This window comes from Muntiacus reevesi, chromosome 4 (assembly GCF_963930625.1).
Source record: "Muntiacus reevesi chromosome 4, mMunRee1.1, whole genome shotgun sequence".
Lineage (NCBI taxonomy): Eukaryota > Metazoa > Chordata > Mammalia > Artiodactyla > Cervidae > Muntiacus > Muntiacus reevesi.
In genome coordinates, this window is record NC_089252.1 from 43981772 (window position 1) to 44002552 (window position 20781).

Sequence of the window (20781 nt, forward strand, 5' to 3'; positions counted from 1 at the left end):
CCGGTCAGCCAGCTATGTGTGTTATGGTGAAGGTCAGAGCCCCCCTAGGTCCTGGTACTGGACCCTTTAGGTCCAGTGTTCTGTCTTCAGGATCAGGATCATTCATTACTCAGTAGCTTCACAAGACTCCTGATTCTTGGTGGAATTTTACCTCGGGGAGGTGGTTAGGGCCTCAATCTTGCTTGTGACCTGGAGCCCTGCCTGGAAACACTCAGAGCTGTCACCAATAACTGTCCATTGGCTTAGCTTGAGGGAGGGCCTTCCTGACAGACAGACAAGTGCAAATCCATCACAGAGGAAGTGAAACAGACCCAGAGAGTGGAACCGCCGCTGTCCCCCCATTTTTATCACTGATGTGGCACACGGTGAATTAGCTTTATGAATCCTTCCCTCAACTGTCCAGGCTACTAAGTGTTCAGCAAGCAATCCCTGATTTTCTACATGTGCCTTTGTAATGTTTACAGGACACCTCCACCACACACATACACACACACACACACACACTCATTAATGAATCTCTTGGGCACCAGTGTGTGCCAGGTGCAGATGATCAAGACCCCGCCTCCACCCCAGGGAAGTTGCTGAGACAGGCTCCTTGTCACAAAGCATGGGGCGGAACTGACGAGTGTCAGAGACAAGACATGCAGCACAGGCCTGATGGCTCCGGGCTCCCTCCTCCGCTCCTCAGGGGCAGCTCTCTTGGTTTGCATTCCCCTAGCATCCAATCATTTCCAGAGTTGAAGGGAGGGAGAGAACCGGAGGAGAAAGGAGAGGACTGCTCCCGGAGAAGGTGGGTGAGGCCTTGCAGGAGAGAGCTGCAGCTCTAGCCTTTGCTGGGTTCACGGGGTCAGTGGCAGGTGACTTTGGGTTGGGCAAGTTTGCTGAAAGATGCAGTGACTTTGACTGGAGAAAGGAAAGAGACAGGTTTCCTGGAGGCCCCTGGGTTAGGCCTTCGCTGATGAGGTGATGCCATGTGGCCATGATTTACAGGAAACGTGGGTCAGTTGATGGTTTCAAGAGGGCCTGCATGGAGTCATTTGCATTTTCCTGTCAAATCCCCTTTACCACTGGTCCATTCAACACACCCTAGTTAAGTACCGACTGTGTGCAAGTAGTGAACTAGACCGTGGAAGCCTTGCCTCATGGAGTTGGCATTCTATGTGTGTCTTCAACTGTGGTCAAGTACCCATCCCAGGGAGGGTCACTTGGATCTTCGAGAGAAATTCCCAAAGGGTGAAGCTCTCCTGCTGGAATCTCAGGCATGAGCCAGATATTTAAGATGGTTCACCCAATGTGAACAAAAGTTGGAGGGTGTTTGAGGAAACCAGATTCAACCTAGTAGCTGGATGTGTCCTAATGATGATCCTGGGCTGGGCCGTGTGGGTATGTGATCTTTGCATCTCCTTGGTCCCTTTCTCCTGGCCCCTTGGGTGCCCTTTGGGAGGAGGAGGGTCTAGGGTACCATGGTGTCCTGCCCCCTGGAGTGGCATCCAGGATGCCAGGCTCCCTGGGCTAAAAGCCTCTTGTCAGCAGAGTAATTGGATCTGACTTGCAGCAGGCAGGGAGCAGAGGTATTCAAGTCAGTCATGCTATTTTTAAACGCCCTCTCTTCCCCAAGTGCAGATCTCAAGCTCAGCGGGAGGGAATGGCTCATCTCAGAGCCTTGGGAATCACAGCACAGCCCCCTGCTCACACGTTTCAATGTCCCAACCCCCATCCTTGAGAATCAGATCTCACACCGGGCAACTGTCCACGAACCCTGCCATGACCACACGTCCTGGTTGGGAAAGGTTGGACTCCAGGGGTCTCAGGGTTGTGGGGGACCCATCCCGGGGTGGGCTGACTGCTCACAGGCCGGAGGCAAGCCAGCAACCCTTGTCTCTTGGTTGCCTGGCAGCCCAGAGGCTCACCACTAAGCTTGCAGGCAAACATGCCCCTGCGTGTCTGCCACCGTCTTTGACTCTCAGGAGCAGCTCATAGCTGCCTGTCAGCTCTGAAGACGGCGGAAGTCAGAGCAGAGAGCAGGCACCCTCCTGCCAACCTCCCTCTGGGAGCTGAGCCTCGTCCTGTGTGTAGCGCAGGGTGGGGAGAGGCTCCCGGGAGGCCAGCGCTCAGTTACACACCGTTTGTCTGTGGATTCACACTCACTCTTCTCCCCAACTTCTGCAGTAGCTGCAGCCCAGGGTGGAAGGCTCTCTGAGCCACAGGTTGGCCGTGTCACGTTCTCCCTCCAGGGGATGCAGACAGGAAGGGCAATTGCTGAAGGGCTGGACCAGCCCCTGCTCTCGGAGGAGGACAGGCCGCCTCTGGAAGGAGCTGTCGTGGAAGTGGAGACACTGCCAGCAGCCACCATGGAGCACGTGCCATCCGTGCTCCAGACACCAGGCCTGCGGGCTACGTGCCGCTGCGCCCGTTACAGATGGGGCCACAGGGGCCCAAAGGGTGGCCCCTGGCCAAGGTCACTGGCAGGGTCTCCCTGCTCCTGGCAAGGATTCTCAAACACTTCCCCCAACCACCAAACTCCTGAGGTCTTGGCGGTTTAGTTGCTAAGTCGTATCCGACTCTTGCATTCCAACCCAGGGATTGAACCCGGGTCTCCTGCATTCCAGGCAGATTCCTTACCGATTGAGCCACCAGGGAAGCCCCTCCTGAGGCCTTGGGTTACTTCAGATGAGGCACAGTCCAAGTTCAACACGGCCCTCTCTCTGAGAAGCTGGAGGTGTTCCCGGCCTTCCGGCCGTGGCCGGGGGGAGCCAGGCTCCGAGGCATGTCGCTAAGGCTTGTTGCTTCGGGTGACAGGTCTTGAACTCCGTTTTTAAAATTGTTTGGTTAAAACATTGCAAGCTGGGAAGTCTGCCAAGGCCTCTTCTCTCCCAAATGGAATTAGAATAAGGCAGCTGCCTAACCCTGTCCAAGGGCTCTGATTCCCAAGTTGACACCGCAAACACCTTCTGGAAAGCAGCATCACTGGAACCCAGCCTTCCCCCGAAGCAGACGGGTGGTGACATTGGAGGGGAAGACCCTTCCCACTGCAGAGTACGCCTCCGCGGCTGTCAGACAGGCCTGGGCCCACGGCCTCGCCGCGGCTTCTCAGCAGATCTGAGTTAGAGGTTAGGGGTGGCGGCGGAGACTCTCTGGGGTCTAGAGAACTGACCCCAAACCCACCCCGCCTCAGCCCTGCCAGCTGGCAGGTGGGACAGCAAGGTGTTTACCTTCTTTGCACCTCAGCTTGCTGGTCTTCTAAGTGGAGAGAAACAGCTGAAACTTGGGAAGAGGAATGGGAGACAGTCATGGGAGGTCCTGGGACCCTGGGGTGAACGAGGGGGAGGATGAGAAAGGGGAGCAGAGCAACCCTGAAGACTGACCACTTTTCCTGTTTTGCTATATGGACATTTTTTATTATTTTATTTTTAAAGACTCCTCTGTATTTTATTTTTTATTTTTACTTTTTTCCATTTATTTTTATTGCTTGGAGGCTAATTACTTTACAATATTGTAGTGGTTTTTGTCATACATTGACATGAATCAGCTATGGATTTACATGTATTCCCCGTCCCGATCCCCTCTCCCACCTCCCTTTCCACCCGATTCCTCTGGGTCTTCCCAGTGCACCAGGCCTGAGCATTTGTCTCATGTATCCAGCCTAGGCTGGTGATCTGTTTCACCCTAGATAATATACATGTTTCGATGCTGTTCTCTCGAGACATCCCACCCTCGCCTTCTCCCACAGAGTCCAAAATTCTGTTCTGTACATCTGTGTCTCTTTTTCTGTTTTGCATATAGGGTTATCGTTACCATCTTTCTAAATTCCACATATATGCATTAGTATACTGTATTGGTCTTTATCTTTCTGGTTTACTTCACTCTGTATGATGGGCTCCAGTTTCATTCATCTCACTAGAACTGATTCAAATGAATTCTTTTTAATAGCTGAGTAATATTCCACGGTGTTTATGTACCACAGCTTCCTTATCCATTCGTAAAGACTCTTCTGTATTTTAATAGCCACATAATATATACACATGGTTCAAAGTTCATGTGGCACAAAAGGACCCATACAGAGAAAACCCCATTTCCCTCCCTCGCCCCCCTCCAGCCACCCAAGTTCCCTCCTCATGGGGAATCATGATCCTTCCAGAAATCATTTGCTTATTGTTGATACTTTTGCTGCACATGTGTTGTAATCTAACCCACACAGTATAATTCAGACTCTTCCAGCACCCTCAGGTTCTACTCACTTATGTGCTTGTTGTAACATCTTTGAAACTAGGCCTCATTATGTGTAAGTCAGTTTTCAAGATGTGTATCTCAAATGACAGTCCTGGAGGTAGACATGGCAATATCCTTATGCCCATTTTGCAGGTTGGGAAGCAGAGATTCGGAGAGATTAGGCTACTTGCCTAAGGCCACACAGCAAGCGAATGATTAAGATCCATTTAAATGCAACTTGACTGACTCCCCAGACAGGTATATCCCACTGCTTCCATGAGGGAAAATGCTTCACTCCTTGTATATTGTGTTGGGTATAGAGAAAGTATTTAATAAAGAACAATTGACCTGGCAGACCTGGACTATGTGTAGGCACTGCTAACGGGCAAGCCTGACTAGTCCCAGCAGGCCATGGGACAGGCTGTGGGCTTACATGTACACTCACATACACTCAATCCTTCCACACACCCAAACTCCAGAAGGACAGACAGCCTGTGGAGTCCCCTGCCCTGGAGGAGAGGGAGGGGTGCAGTAGGAGCTGGGGAGGGTCTCCCAAGAGACCCTACTAGGTTCAGTTGGGGCCAATTTGCCTCCAATAAGCATCTTCATTTCGTCTATTCCCCCCTTTCAAGTGGGGACTGTGGATGGGCTCAGGGCCTGATCAGAGCTACAAGTCTTTTAAAGAACCTGGTGATGGGCCATTATTCTTGGCTCTTGGACTCCCCTCTAGCTTCAGATGACTGCTGGAGCCCCAGTGAGGCAGGCAGGTGCAGTCTCCGCCTGGGAGAGTCCCCGAGTCTCTTTAAAGTGCACCCTCCCCAGGCCTGCTTGACTGCAGCCAGAATTTAACTGAACTGGGTTATATGCCCTTGGGAGACCTAACCTAAAATTACCAACAATCTGCCTAAGGAGCCCCTTTACCTCCTTCCTCAGTGTATTTGGCCCGTTATTGAGAACATATTTTGATGGTGCCAATAATGAAAGAAAGACCAGTTTGGAATCAGAAAACCAGGCTGTAAACTCAGCCATGGGCCAAGTGGTGTGGGGTGAATCTGCCAGCTCTCAGAGCCCCAGTTACTTCATCTCTAAAATGGGGATAGTCTTCTAATTCATCCAGCTGGATGGTTGTGGGGCTGGCTGCACCTGGGAGATGCTTTGTAAGAGATGACCTGATGTCCCGACATTACTGAGAGCATCACAGTGGCACCAGTGTGGGTTCTTAAGGGACCTGGAGCACCATCGGTGGAAAAAAGACAGGGAAGCAGAAAACAGTGCCTGAAGCCCTGGAAAAGGACACCAGCCCTGGGGGGAAAGTTAAGACACCCAGTGTTGCACCAGCTGGCTACTCACGGCTGGGGATTGCCCTCAGCCCTTTTGACTTTGCTGTTGGCATTTCCCCTGCTCATTAACATGTCATGGGGGTGGTGAGGAAGAAAAATCCCAAACAATTGATTTGTCTGTTTGCCAGCACATCTGGGAAAAGGCTGGGTGTGGGAGGTCAAAACAGGCTAGAAATCAGTGCTTCGTGTTTTCAAAGAAACACACGGATCTGTGGGTTTCAGCTCTCTGTTGCTATTACTGATGGAAGCTCTAGGAAGTCAAGGTTCAACTGCAAACTCTCAACGGAGTAGCAGGCGGTTGGTGGCGGGGAGGAAGCATTTAAAGCTCATCTGGCTTTGTCAAGGGAAGGGTTACTCAGGGAACTGGTTGGTCCTTGGGGAGACTATTAATAAGTCATCTATCAAATGAATTCATCCATCCATCCAAGTGTGCACTGAGCACCCAGATTCCATCTAGTCCTTTCCTGAGGGTACTCTGAGTGTTTCAGGGAGAGAAGACAAGGATTTTGTTCTCTAAGCATCCAGACTCACATTCAAAACAATCACAGCATACTTAAAAATTGAGTCTCCACCTCAATAAATGGCAATATCATCTGTATCTGTTAGTATTTTTCTGCATGATAACTATTCCAAAGCTTGTTTTAAAACAACCATCTATTCAGCTCACAATTTAGTGAGTTGATAATTTGGACATGAGGTTGAGTAAACTCCGGGAGTTGGTGATGGACAGGGAGGCCTGGCATGCTGCAGTCCATGGGGTCACAGAGTGGGACACGACTGAGTGACTGAACTGAACTGAATTTGGGTTGGGCCCAGCTGGGAGTTCTTTTGGTCTTAACTGGGTTCACTTGTATTTTTACAATCAGTTGGGACAGACTGGTCTAAGGTGGTCTCAGCTAGAATCTTATCTCTGCTTCACATGGTTGCTTATCCTCCACTGGGTTAGCCTGGGCTTGGTCACATGGGAGGGACAGGGCTCTGAATGAGAATGGAAACAGCAAGGTCTTTTGAGGCCCAGGCTCAGAACCGGCATGTTGTCACTTCCACTGCGTTCTATTGGCCAAAGTCAGTCATATGGTGAAGCTCAGATTTAAGAGGTAGGGAACTAGATTATGCTTCTTGGTGGGAGGGGCTGCAAAGTCACCTTGCAAGGTGTGTGCATACCAGGAGGGAAGGATTGGAGCCACTTTAGCAAACTGTTAACATACCATCCTTCTTATTGCTCAGGACAGAAGATCTGGAATCCTTGTCTTCTGTCTCTCACATTTCATGTCCAATCCATCAGCAGATCCGGTCACCTCTACCCTTGACATATGTTTCAGATCTGACTACCTCTTATCTCTCTGCCCCACTCCCACCCTGGTCCAAGGAACAACCATATCTTTCTTGGTCTCTGCTTCTGCCCTTTGGTCCCTGTAGCCTGTTCTCACCATGGCAATCAGAGGGAGTCAAGGTTTGTCACGTCTCTGCTCAGACACCTTCCTTTGGCTTCTCACTAAGAGTAAGAGCTAATCTCACTCAGAGTAAAATCCAATATCCTATAATGGCCAACAAGGTCCTGCACAGCCCCAACATTTATTGAGCCCCCAATATTTATCTTACCTAAATTCCTACCATTCCCCTCTGCCCCTCATCTCATTCTGTTTCAACCACACTGGCCTCCTGATATTCCTCAATGCCAGGGTCACTTTCACCACAGGATCTCGGCACTTGCAGTTCTGTCTCCCTGGAAAACTCTTCTGATATCTTCATGCTTTATCAGCTCTTTACAGAAAAGTCACCTCAGTGAAGGTTTGTCTGGCCATCCTATTGAAAAATTAACTTCCCCTACTCATCTTCCTTCCCTGTTTGTTTTCTTCATTGCTTTTATCATCATTGATAAATGACACTTTTTCTGATATACCTACTTACTGTCTAGACTGTACTGTCCACTATACTGTGAGTATACACTATACTGTAAAGTACTGTCCACTATAATGTAAGAAAAATATAAATTAACATTTTCTAACAGCTACATTTAAAAAGTATGGAATTTATTTTTAATAGATACATTATTTAATTCAGCATATCCAAAACTTGTTATTTCAACATGAAAGCAATTTGCCAAGTTTCTAATATTTTTTACAATGTTTTGTTGGTACAACACCTTTGAAGTCTGGTGCTTATTTTACACTGATAGCCTTTAATTTGGACTAGCCAATTTCACATGCTGAACAGTCACACACAGTCACACAGGTGACCACACAGGACAGTGCAGGACTAGATTATAGTCCCACGAGGACACATGTTTTTGACTATTATTCACGGCTGCATCTCAACGTTAGAACAGTTCCTGGCAAGTAATAGGCATGCAGTAAATATCTGGTGAGTGGATAAGCCAAGCTTAAAGTCAAGTGCAACTGGCCAATCAAATGCATGTGGCCAGACAGCAAAAGACCTGTCGCTGGCTGCGTCCATCCTCAGAACTGCTGGGGCAGAGTTGTGAAGGAGATAAAGTCAGGCTTTCTTTCCCAGGCTTCCCACCTCACTTGGCATCTCAATGATCTTTTCATTCATTCTGGACAGACAGAAAGTCTTGCAGGTTCATCCACACCCAACAGTAAGGACTTAATGTGCTACCCTCTTGGGAAGGTTTGCATCTTAAAAGTGGGAGTGAGTGATGCTTAATTCAAAGCAATGACTCCCTCCTGGAGAATTGTTGGCTCCAGTGGGAATGCTATAACTGACATTCCTTGGGTGTCCCTGGTGTCCCAGAGCTCACCCCAGGAGCCAGGAGGCCACTAGAGACTGTGCTTGAAGCTTGATGGGGGGAGAGGGGGCTTGGAAGAAGGTTTTCCCTGAGCCTGTTCTCTGCACCCCGCCTGGTGGAGGGTGAGAGTGCTTGTCCTCTGTAAGGCATGTTCACAGGTGGCGTCTTATGGTCAGCCTGCCAGGTGGCCAGGTGAGGCCCTATGCACTCGTTTTGCTGCTCAGAATCTCAGCGCAGAGCTAAGAAGTGAAGTGACTCAGCTGCTCCCCAGTGAACAGTCTTGGCCTCTGGGGGCTGTTGGTCCAGTTGGGGTGACTTGATCAAAGGGACATTGGCCTGAGATGATAACTGTGCAGGATAGCAGGTGATGAGTAGAGTAGACATGGGCACAGCTGGACATGGCCTGCCTGGGGGCCCCATCGTGCTGGTGGAGGCAGGAGCCATCACAGGCCAAGCCAGGGGCCCCAGAGGGGCCTACAGAGTCCCTTGAGCTGACCCGAGATGGGCCTTTGCTGTTTGAGGATCTGGAACCTGCTTGTTTTGAGATGGTGCGAGTATAATCTCCCTTTCGACCTCTCTCTTCCCTCTCCCTTCAGACATCCCCCTTCCTGTTTTCTCCCACAGCCAGTCTCCTGCCTTCCTTTCTCAGCTCTCACGGATTTTAACCAACACCCTCCCTCCCTCCTTCCTCTCTCTTTCTTTACACACCTCCCCTCCCCCAACCCCACCCCCCTGCACTCACATCCCAGGTGCCAGACCAATGTGCCCATGGGTAGAACCAGTTGGGAATGTAATTTAATTGCTTCTGACTCCTTCGGAATTTAATTTCAGGGAGAGACTGGGCTCTCCCCACTTTCCCATGCCAAGACTCACTGGCTGCTCTCTGAAATTCCATCATTAGGACTTCATGGTATGATCTTGCTAAAACATAACCACTCCTGAGAAAAGCCATTATTGCAAGTCCATCATTGCCCGTCACAGTGAGTGGGCCCTGAGAGCCAGGCTGGGAGCAGGGCAGAGGAGGTGCAGGGGAACACAGAGGCAGAAGGAACAGGATTCTCCTGGGGAAAAAGAAAGCCGAGGAATGAGGTTAGTCTCAGTCCTGCCCAACGTATGCACAGGGCCAGGCCTTTATGTGGGTGTCACGTGAAAGGTCCATCTAGTCAAGGCTATGGTTTTTCCAGTGGTCATGTATGGATGTGAGAGTTGTACTATGAAGAAAGCTGAGCGCCGAAGAACTGATGCTTTTGAACTATGGTGTTGGAGAAGACTCTTGAGAGTCCTGTGGACTGCAAGGAGATCCAACCAGCCCATCCTAAAGGAAATCAGTCCTGAATATTCATTGGAAGGACTGATGTTGAAGCTGAAACTCCAATGCTTTGGCCACCTGATGCAAAGAGCTGACTCATTGGAAAAGACCCTGATGCTGGGAAAGACTGAAGGTGGGAGGAGAAGGTAACAACAGAGAATGAGACGGTTGGATGGCATCACTGATTCAATGGACATGAGTTTGAGTAAACACTGGGAGTTGGTGACGGACAGAGAGGCCTGGCATGCTGCAGTTCATGGGGTCGTAAAGAGTCCGACACGACTGAGTGACTCAACTGAACTGAACTGAATGTGTATTCTGCAGATCTCAAGAGAGCCCAGGTGAAGCAGCTTTCTGAACTTGCTCCGTTTTGTGCACCAGGCAATGCTCATGTGAGGTGGGCCCAGGAAGCTGCCCTGGCACTTCTTGAAAGTTCTTGGGGCTTGGATTTTTGTTTTTAATTTACTTTAATCTTTATCAAAAATATTAGACAAGTATGACCTAGAAGGAACTATATATGGTTTACAAGATAGTTAACCAATGCCATCAATAGTGTAGACCCCTCCTTCCTTGGCCAGGAATGGCAGGAGGCTTTCTGTCCTAGATCTGAAACTGTATCTTCTTCTGGGTTAGTTGGTTGTTGTTCACACTGACCACTGGGTGTGCTGGGCCACCTCAGTCCATGGTGACTGGTAACTGGGCCCCTAGACTCTTTGAAAGAATTCCCAATCCTCCTGTCTGCAGCATCTCTCAGATCAGTCTTTCTATCTTACATCTTACCTCCTTGAGTTGCATTTATGCCTCTGCCACCATGGAAAAGCCTCAAGTGCTGAAATGCTGGAAGGTGGCTGTTTTGCACACTTCCCAAGGTTTTTAGCAAGATGTTATTGCCTACATGTTCATTTTTCTCCCTCCATTCCTTCCCCTTTTTCTTCTGTGAGTTCTTACTACATGTTAAGATCTGTGCCATGCACTAGGAATACAGGTGCATGAAATAGAGCTTGGTCCTTTGCCCAGGGAGTGAGGTCTCCTAACCATAGGTAGCCTCTACAAAATGCCCTTTTATGACTCTGGTGGGAATATTTTTATAGAGCTCATCGGCATTAGATTAAAAAATAAAGGCATCTTCCGGGATGAATGATGCCTGGAAAACTGTCTTCCGTAATGCATCCTGTCTCTAGCCAACCTCCCACTCCTGGGCTCCCTTCCCTTACTCCTGGTCTGTGACCACAACTGGAGCACTGATCCTTTACTGTTTCCCGGAAGTTTGCTGTTTAATTATCTCATGCCCATGGGCAAGCAGGTTTCCTTAGGATGGAAAGTTCCCTCCCACCAGAGCCAGGAATTCAGTTCCTCGGAAGAAGCTGAGCTTTTCATTAGAGATCAAAGCCTGGCCCTGGGGAAGCATTCACAAAGTTGCTCTTGGCGGTAAAGAATCCCTCTGGGCATATCATTTCCTTTCTAAGCCCTGTTTATTCCCGTTGGTCAGGAAACCAAACTATGCAGAGGAAGGAAAGCAGACCGAGAAGCCGAGCCAGGGAATATTCTTCTTTGGATTGAGCAACTGGATCAAAAGAGGTTAATTCCGTTTACCTGGAGTAAGTAAGGAAGCCAGGAAGAACAGCCTAGGAAGCTAGGTTCTGGGCAGATGATCCATATTCTTCATCTCTGATTTCTCTGGGTTGCTCTGAAGTAGTTGTCTCATGAGGTATACCCCGACACCCTGGTCCTGCCATTCAGACATCCCACAATTTGCACCCTCCTCCATCTTTCCAGTATCATCTCCCCAAGCATCCTGCATCTGAGAGGATCACAAAGGACGCATTACCTAGCAGCGTGAAACTTGAACATGTCCCAGGATGGAGGAGTCAGTGGGGGTCATTGGGAGGCTCAGAAGATGCATGAAACCAAAGTTCTGAGCTGTATCAGTGCGGAGGGAGAGGAGGCTCCTGGGACCGTGTTGAATAGAGAAGGGAGTCTGTTGCTGGTCGCCTGCCTGAGGCTTGATCCTCCTCCTTGCACCTGCAGGTCTGGACCCTGAGTACTCAGGAGTGCTCTCTGCTTGTTGTCGTGTTCCTTCCTCTTTCCCCATCACCCAGAAAAGACCTTCTGTGCCTCCAAAGACCAATTTGGCCTACCAATGCTCAGGCAGGGGGTAGACGCTGCAATGAATTTGCATCATCTCCTAGTGAGCACAGAAGGGGCCCTCTTTCCCTCTCCAGTGTTCACAGGCCGCTGCCCAGCCTCTGCATGGACATGCCCAGTGATGACGAACTTTGGAGGACAAGTGAATTCTAAGAACTGTCTTCCTAACATTGACCCAAATCCACCAAAAAGAGCAATTCCCTTTGTCTGAGCTGTTCCCAGACCCAGCGTCTCCTTTGCACTGCTCATGCCTGGACTCCTTAGCTCCTTTCGGGCAACTCAAGTCCTCTCCCAGTCCTGGTCTCCTCATCAGACTTCAGTTTAGGTGTCCATGGGTGCCCAGAATTGGTGCCAGGACCCTTGGATTTCCTCCATCCCTCTTTATCAGTTAAAACTGTGAATCACAGGGCCAAAGCTTTACAAGGGAGGATTCCCAGGGACCTCGCCAAAGCAGCAGTTGCCTTCTGCCAGGAGGACCCAATGGGCTGCAAAGACCTTGGCCTAGTTCAAAAAGCTGGGCCTTGTTCTTAGGCCAGGGAAGAGGCCTGGGGCTGCTGGCCTCGGTGGACTGAGTGGGCCTAAGCAACATCAGCCACCACGGCCACGCCTCAGCATCTGTCACAGCAGAGATTCAGATGTCACTGCTCCCACGGGCAGCAGCTGCTGGTCCTTGTCACCCCTCGGTTACTCCCTTCGGAAGGAAAGGCTTCCTCCTAGAGGAGGCTTAGGATGGGGATGGGGGACGGGGAGGGGCGGGGAGACCCCTGGGGCCTGGGCAGTTGGGCTCCTCTCTGGGCACTGCGTGTGGACCGGTGTGGGCACATGAGGAGCTGGTGCTTGGGTGGGGTGACTCTGAAGTGCAGTACAGGGTGGAGCACATCACACGGGGACTCAGGAGGCCGGGACTCCAGTCCCACCTTGGCCATAACGACTGAAAGTCCTTCGAAAAGCCTCCACTCCTTCCCAGCTTCCTCCAGATCCTCATCTTGTAGAACAAACGCTGTGTGGTCTCTGAGCCTCATTTAACTCATATATTCAATGATTCCGTGCAGTTGTGTATTTCCTTGTGTGTGTGCGTGAGTGTGTGTGTGTGTGTGTTAGTTGCTCAGTCATGTCTGACTCTTTGCTACCCATGGACTGTAGCTCGCCAGGCTCCTCTGTCCTTAGGATTTCCCAGGCAAGAAGACTGGAGTGGGTTACCATGCCCTTTTCCAGGGGATCTTCCCAATTCAGGGATCAAACCTAGGTCTCCTGCATTGCAGGCAGATTCTTTACTATCTGAGTCACCACGGAAGCCCTTGTATTTCCTTACTAGCTAATAATCTAATAGTAAACGTTTCTAAGATAATGAGTCTTTCTCTTCTTTCTTTCCTTCTCTCTTTCTTCTCTCTCTTCTTCCCACTTCCCTGCTTTTCTTTCCCTTTCTTTCATTTTCTCTCCCTCCCCTCTTGGAAGTTTCCTAAATCCTTCTATGAACAAAGGACACTTACTGCATAGTATTTGTCTTGAAATCACTCACTTTACAGCCAACTATTAGAGATAAAATTTGTGCAGAAATGAAATGCAAAGTATAACAGTATTGAAGTATTCCCACAAATCCAGCGGGAGATTCTATCCCAGAGTTAACATTTGCCCTGGGTGTTTAATGTTGACAGAATGCAGGCAACCTTGGGAGGCAGAGTATGGGGTCAGGGGTTAGATAAGGCCTCAGGGGTCCAGGAGAGGTGAGAGAGAAGGTCACAGGGAGCAGAGAGAGCGAGAGAAAGGCCAGAAAGGGTGTTTGCAACAAGGGACAGATTGCTCAAAACTGCCTATAGAATGACACAGTAGCCACTGGAAGGATTTTGAAAGTGAGCACAGGTTGACTATTGCCTCTCACCGCTTCGAGCTCACTGCCTGTGCTGGACATGGCACACACAGGATTGTCCCAGCAGGACGTGGGACAGCAGACCTTGTGAACCGAGTGTTGTGACTGCCCCGGGGTCCCCCACGAGCCAGAGGAGAGGCTGAGCCAGAAGATGCCTGCCGTGCCCCCACCCCACAGCTGAGAATCATTAGCAAGTGTGTAGGACGGGGTGGCATCATTGTGGGTCACAGTCTGAGGCCCGGAGAAGTGGAATGTCCCTCCAGATCTGACAGCGAGGGGAGGCACCCTGGCCTTACGACTGAGCCCTTCCACGGGGTAACTCTGCCCGGCTCTGAAAGCCTCTTCAGTACCAGAGGCCTTCTTCCTGGCTGCTTGTGGGCAGAAATCTGCTTTCAAAAGACCGATTTTCTTTGCCACTTGAGAGCTTGGCTTTCAGAGAGGACCAGACTCTGGCTCCAGACCTGGCTTCAAGAAGCGCTCGGCAGAGACAAGCGGCAGCCTCCCGGGTCGGCTGGCCAGCTGATCTCCATCCCTCCATCCCAGGGCCTGCGGGAGGGGGTCTCTTTGGCCCTCCCATCTCCTCCGACTGCTGTGGGCGCTGCCCTCCTGTTCTGCCTCCGCTCCTGAGGGAGAGTGAGGCGGGTCAATGACCAGAGGACAACAGGAAACTGGCGCCCGAGAACTGGCCTGGGGAGGGGGGGAAATGCCAGCTTCCCTGGAGACCCAGGAGGGTTTGGTTCCATCCTTTTCTCCCAGGGTCCTGCACCCATCCGTGAGAGAAGTGGGGGACATTTGGCCTGGCTGGCCAGGGGGCCTGCAGCTTTGTCCCCGAGGTCCCCACCGGCAGGAGGCCGTTATCCCAGGGGCCATGAGGTGGGCAGCTGGTCCCTCTGGTGGTTGTCCCCAGCACTGCCTGCTCCTTCCCTTCCTTCTTGGTCTGAGGATTTGAAGACAGTGCCTCTCAGCTCTGGGGTCTGGAGGCTGAAAGCCCCTTTTCCTTGAGGTGATCAAGCTGGTGCAGGTTAGAATTCAGCTAGAACATCCCTCCAGTGCAGGACGCTGCCTGCTCTGCAGAAGCCCGTCCGGCCACACCGCTCTACTGTCTCCACCGCCGTCCCTGACTTCCTGACTTCCCAGCCTGGCTCCTCTCAGCTCCCAACCTGCCTCCTCTGCCCCCTTGTCTCCGTCCCATTGTCCCCAGGAAGCCGGACCTGGCCCAGAGGACGCTCCGGGTGTCGGGCCTTGTTTCTGCCCTGCTCTCCTCCTCGGAAGGGCCTCTCACTCTATCAAGCCTCCTGGTTCCCTGGCTCTGCCCCTCCTTCCCGTTGATGACTGCCTTTCAGTCAAGGCCTCGGTTCAAGTCTCCGCTCTGTCATTTACCAGATGAGCATCAGTGAACCTTCCAGAGACGCGAGACCTCTGCACTGTCCTCTCCACCCACCTGGCCCACAGCCCGTGGCCCCCACATCCTCTGCTTCTCCTTCACCTTCCCCTCCCCATGGGGCTTGTCCTCTGATCCACGCACTCTCCCGCTGCCAGCCTTTTTGGCTCCGCGCCCACGAGGCACGGGTCAAACACCAGCTCTTGTGGGGTGCCTGCGCGTGCCAGGTGGCCATTGGGCAAGGCCCCACGGTGGCCTGCCCCATCCCAGCCCTGCCCTGGGGAACACCCCGGCTTGAAGGTGCTCCCAGCTAGCTCTCAGAGGGACCCGATAGCACCAGTTTCCAGAATTCTAAGACGCACATGTTTCTTTTCACATTTCTGAAACTACTGTGTGCCTTATACTTTGCTGTGTTCTTTTAATGTGGTGCTTTTTAAGACAAAAAAATGTAACCCCTCTTTTTTCCCCCCACTCCCTAATCATGTTATTTAGTTCACGATGATTCTTCCAACTGATGTCATTTCAGCCCTGGGGAAATAAGATAAATGGACAGTATAGTCAAGGACATCTGGAGATTATTTTTTTAACCCAAAGGAGTAACTCTAATGGGAAAAATTGCAGGTTGTCTATTGATGGGGGCACTCTGGGATGTAAGTGTTATTCAGATGTCACTGATCGTTGGCTCGCCAGGGGCCCACATTGTGTACCCTAAGAATTTCACTCCTCTGCTCTTAGAGACCAAATGCAGCAGCTGCGATCTGCTGCTTTCATAAAGGATGGGGCCCCAGAATGGGTGTCTCCTGCCTTTAACTACCTTACGAGTAGGGCGCCTGCGACTGGGAGCCCTCTGGGGATGGAGATGAAAGGGGAGAGGGGCACAGAGTCCCAGAACAGAGGTCAAAGGACTTCTGCAGGTAGAAATTGCCTGAAACAATTCGAGACCTATAGATACTTTGGTTCATTGTTGCTGCCCACCCAGGAGAGAAGGCAGCCGCGTTCACTGCCCAGGGCATCGGTTGGAGGCACAGCTTACAGGAGGGTGGAAACCTCTCCAGGCTGGGGTGATGGCTGGTCTTCTTCCTAAGGGGCCTCCACGGGAACCTGAAAGGCCCCCCATCGCAGGGTGGGCGCCCTCATGGCAGGAAGGGACTGTGGGAGGAAGGCAGCTGGTGTTCTCCGTGATGGGAGAGATTCCACCAGTGCCCGAGGCGGAGGATGCCTGCCCGCTGCGCCTGACCGGCCCCTGGGCGCTGCAGCTTTAAAACCTAGAGCTCACCCCAGCCCTGCTGGCCGCCTTCCTTCTCTCTCGATTTCATACCAGTCTGCCTTCAACCAGCCTCAGCACGTCAGTCCCTCCGAGCCCCTGTCCTTCCCTCAGTCCCTCCAGCAGTCAGTCAGCCAGGTATTCACTGAGCACCAGCTCCAGGGAGGCGTGTGGGGGTCCAGAAACAGCGAGACACGAAGCTCGGTCAGCCAGGGGCAGCAGGCGTGAAGTCACAGCCCAAGGTACCTACTGCCAGAGCCCAAGGGAGTGGTAGCGACAGGGCCTTCCGTTGGAACACAGAGGAGGAAGGCGACCCCAGGGGCTGGTGGGCAGGAGAGGCATTTTTTGAGTTGCTGTGACATGACCTTTAAAGGTGGGGAAGGCAGCCACCAGCGTGAGCAATGGCCCCGGAGTGGGAACGTGGATGTCTGCAGATTCTAGTGGTCCAGCGTGGATGATGGCGGAGGGTTTGGTGGGGGTGGGTGGGATCAGGAGGATGGAGCTGGACGATCAGGTTAAGGTGTGTGGATCTCGCCAGCAAGCCAGGGGGGCTACTGGCAGACACGCTAGCAAACTTGGCTAAAACACTTTGCTCTGTGTGTGGAGCTGGTCTTCTTTCTTTAGAGCTGCACTGTCCAACATGAAAGCTGCTAACTGCAAGTGGTACCGCAGATGTACTGTGCTGGGTGTACACTGGATTTTGAAGACTTAGTATGAAAAAAAATAATGTAAACTATCCCAATACTTAAAAAAAAATAATGTCATTTATTTATTTAGGCTGTGCTGGGTCTTCACTGCAATGCGTGGAGAGCACATGGGCTTCAGTTGTGGAGCACAGGCTTAGTTGCCCTGCATGTGGAATCTTCCCGGACCAGGATTCAAACCCATGTCTCCTACATTTGCAGGCAGATTCTTAACCCCTGGGCCACCAGGAAAGTCCTTCAATAAATTTTTATATTGAGTATATGCTGAAATAGTAACATTTTGGATATACTGAGTTATACAACATATATTGTTAAAATTACATTCACCTGTCTCTTTTGACTTCTTTAAAGGGGGCTACTAGAAAATCTACGATTGCATATATGGCTCACATTGTAACTGAACAGACAGTGGTGGGTTGGAGTCTTCAAAATATTCTTTGTTTTTGTCACCCCATTCCTTTCCTCCGCAGTCGTGGCTGTCTTTCACTTCGTTAGCTTTCGACAGCTCTCCATTCCTCTCTTGCCCTCTTTCCTTTGGTTGCGTGGGCCTTCTCCTTTTTTTACGGTCATGTTGGTGATAGATGGTGGTGAGTGAGGAGGAGGAAGCCAGAGCCAGCGTGCTCAGGCCACAGCCCCTGGACTCCTGGAAGCCAGAATTCACCAGGCAGGGAGGCCTACTGATCTGTGATGCTTGTGGGAGTTAAGATTCTAGATAATTCTTTTCTGGCTTACTTGCAGTGAGCCAGAAATACATTATAGTTCTATTTTGTTTTGCAAATATTCATTAAAAAAAATTTTTTTAAACCTATCAGTGACATGCATGTCATTTACAAAGACAAATAACTCCAGTACAAGACATATTTAATAAAACAGGGATTGTCTGCCCTTCACCCCCACCCCAGCCTCACCACTAGAAGCTCAACACTCCCAGCTCTTCTTCAAGTATTTACTTCCTGAAATACATAAATTACTAAGTAAATTTCTAAATAAATTCTTATACTGCTATTTGTTGATTTTTCAATTTTGACATTGTCTGTTTTCTTATTATGCAATAAATGTCTTTTTCTGTTCTAAAATAGTTTATTAATGCTTACTGTATTATTAATATATAGAGATTGTTCACTGTTGAACCAAGTGGTACATAATAATTACACTTTCTGAACAATATTTCCTCTTCCTAGATATAATAATTGCCTGCTTTCTATGACAGTTTTATAAATTCTTACCAAATGCTCTATAAAATTGGAAAATTTCTTCAAGTATTATTTCATTGTGGCCAAATCTAATGGTAATCCTATATTTTTTATCTACCCCCTAGATGCCTCCCCAGAGCACCCTCCCTCCTGCCCCCTTCAAAAGGTTGCTGGAGGGTCTGTACAGCCATCTGCGTGGGAAACCCCCACTCTTCCAGGTGTCACCCCCTATTTCTTTGCTTTCTCTTGGTTTGCATCAGTACCTTTTTGAGAAAGGGTGCAGAGAAGTTAATTTTTTTTTTGAGACCTTGCATGTTTGAAAACAATCCTGTTCTCTTCTCATGCCTGATTAAGTTGAGCTGGACACAGAATTCTAGATTGAAAATCTCCCCCTCCCCACCTCTGCAGTACCTTGAAGGCAGTCGCTCCACTGTTTTCAAGCTTCCAGTATTGCTGTTGAAAAATCTGGTGCTATCCTGCTTCCTGATGCTTCGAATGCAACTGGTGTGCCTTCTCTCTGGAAGGTGTCAGAATCATCTCACTGCCCCCAGGCTTGGGGGTTTCCCTGGGAGATGCCTCAGTGTGTGGTTCTCCCCATTCCCACTCCATTTTGCTGGGCACTCAGAGGGCCTTTTCTATCTAGAAACTGACCTTCAGTTCTGGGAAATTTTTAAAATACTTTTCCCTATAATTTTCTCCATTTTTCTCTCTTACTAGAAAAACTGTGGGCTCCTCTGACTGAACCCTTCAACTTTGGCATCTTTCTCCTCATCTCCTTGTTTTCTTGTTCTGCTTCCTGGGAAATTACCCCAGTGTTATCTTCCAACCCTTCTGCTGAATTTCAGAGTTTACCTCTTATATTTTTAAATTCCAAGCACTCTCTTGTCTCCTCATTGCTCCTTTTAAAGGAGCTTACAGTTGTTTCATGGACCCAATATCTTTTTTTTTGAGGATATTGATATACATATTTTGAAGTTTATTGGTCTTTTTTTTCCCTTTTTTTTTGACCCCTGCATTACTTCTGTTCCTGAGTTTTTTTCTTTTTTCTTTTTTTTAAATTTAGTATACTCTCTCTCTCTCTTTTCACTTTTCCTCAAGAGACTAGACATCCTTGGCTGTCTGTTCACATTGAAGAGTAGGTCACCAAAACTTCCAGAAGTTCTGTGTCTATGCATGGACCTTTCAACTTATGGGCTCTATTATGCAGTGGCTGGCTGAGGACGCTACCATTTTATTGGGTACTCCCAACCAGAAGGATCTGTAGAGCTCTTTCTGGGACAGGTTTCCAGCCTGGAGCTGTGGGGTGTGGGGGGAGAGCAAAGAGGCACATGAAGGGCAGTATCCACTGAAGCAAGTGACAGAAGGGAACAGAGGTTTCCAAAGTTCCATGCACAGACTTTCACTTAACCCCCCTATTGGAGCGCAGCGCTGCACCCTGGTCCTCCACTACGGGGGCCTTTCTGGCTCAGTTTCCCTGCAAAATGCCAGGGCGAGGGAGGGGCAGTCACTGCACTGGAAACGGCAGAACTGTTCCTCATACAGGCTGGCAACCAGCCTCCCCATTCTCAGCACCACCATCTCTCCACCTTCCAAGGGAGTCACCACCTCCAACTCCACACCATTCCAGCATGTGTGGCAAGATCTATCCATTTCTCATTGACTGCACCTTCACTGTGTGTGTGTTTAGCCGCTCAATCGTGTCCAACTCTTTGCAACCCTATGGACTGTAGCCCGCCAGGCTTCTTTGCCCATGGGATTCTCCAGGTAAGAATACTGAGTGGACTGCCCTTTCCTTCTCCAGAGGCTCTTCCAGACCCAGGGACAGAACCCTGGTCTCCTGCATTGCAGGCGGATTCTTTACCATTTGAGCTATAGGGAAGTCCACACCTTCATTAGGTGCTTTGTTTCCAATTTCTCAGCTCTGCTAATTCCTCCAGCTGCTTTCTGTCTTCCAGAAATCTGTTGACATTTGTTTCCTGCTGATGTCACATCTCCTGTTCTCCCTGTCCTTGTCTGTTTATTTTCTCTTTATTCCTTTGCTCTCATTTTAGTGGGGTTTGGGAAGGAACAGATATGTGTTGAACCTGCCACATTTAACAGGAAGCCTCTGTAAAGCTTCCTGAGGTGCCAAGTCTACTTCCTCCCTTATTAAAGGGCTCCAGGGCTGAGAGCTGGATCTCTGCTTATGGAGAAGTTGCAAGACTTTCTCATTATCAAGGTCAATTTTATTTAGAAGGTGGTGGAGACTAGATTAAATGAAGCGTGAGCCTGGCTTATTGCTGGAAATATTTGCTTTTCAAAAAATTATGATATTACAACAAATTAATTATACTTAAAATTTTGTGTGATTAGGTTTTTTTTTAAAAATTGCATGGAAAACAACTTGTTTTCTCCTCAGAAATTTGGGCTCTCTGCAGGCTGGGTCCTGGCCAGCCAAGGCTTCAGAGCTTGACTAGGCTGGACTAAATTTTCTTTTGTGTGTGTGGGTTGCTCAGGTGTGTCCTACTCTTTGCAACCCCATGAACTGTGGTCCACCGGGCTCCTCTGCCCAGGCAAAAATACTGGTGTGGGTATCCATTTCCTTCTCCAGGGGATCTTCCCAACCCAGGCACCAAACTTG

The 20781-nt window shown here is 49.8% G+C and overlaps 1 protein-coding gene across 1 annotated transcript in view; it reads left to right on the forward strand.

The window, feature by feature from the left end:
• ARK2C (arkadia (RNF111) C-terminal like ring finger ubiquitin ligase 2C) overlaps positions 1-20781 on the forward strand; it is a 100483-nt gene that overhangs the window by 66627 nt on the left and 13075 nt on the right. The window lies entirely within an intron of this gene.